Source organism: Mandrillus leucophaeus, unplaced genomic scaffold (assembly GCF_000951045.1).
Source record: "Mandrillus leucophaeus isolate KB7577 unplaced genomic scaffold, Mleu.le_1.0 Scaffold30, whole genome shotgun sequence".
NCBI classification, from domain to species: domain Eukaryota; kingdom Metazoa; phylum Chordata; class Mammalia; order Primates; family Cercopithecidae; genus Mandrillus; species Mandrillus leucophaeus.
In genome coordinates this window covers 2,943,380-2,944,042 of record NW_012103143.1, presented here as the reverse complement: position 1 = coordinate 2,944,042, position 663 = coordinate 2,943,380, and positions in this window count along the sequence as shown.

The following is a 663-nucleotide window of genomic DNA, read 5'->3' as shown; positions in this document are numbered from 1 at the left end:
TTTCCCTTCAAGAAGCCCACAGAGGCACATCTCTCCCAGTCTGGGCACTACGCTCCTGCTGGGAAAGCTCAGAATTCCCTTGGGCTTCCTGGACCCTGAGAAAGTTGGCCCAGGGCAGGAGGGGAGCCCTCTCATCACCCCCTCCTCCTGGCCACCCTGCTGGCTCCTGCACCCCCCACTTTGCACACCCCCCCTACCAATGCTCAGTGCCCCAGGCATGAACGCGTTCCAGGACTCCCCCCTCCAGGGGCTCAATGGGGAAGGGGGCCTGACTCATCCTCCTGCAGAGCAGCACAGGCACCAGGCACCACAGCCCGCCAATTTCCAGCTTGCTCGCCGAGCGCCGTGATTTTCCACTTGCGCCATCTGATTGCTATTAGGGCTGGGGAAAAGGGAATTCCTGGTTCCATAAGCCCCCAGGGGGCCCACGCCGAGTCCCGGGTGGGAAGGGGGAGGGGTGCCGCTTGGGCGGTGCTGCCCACCTCTGCCAATTCTGCGCTGCCCCTCCATGGAGCCCTCGCCCTGCTGCCCCCCCCACCGCTCTGTATCAGCCCTGAGTAAATTAAAACAACGGGGTGGGGCCTAGCCCCTCCTGGGCCAGCCTGCCCCGAAATGCCCACTGGGGGCAGACCAAAGGCGCCAGGCAAGTGTACAGCCGGTGCT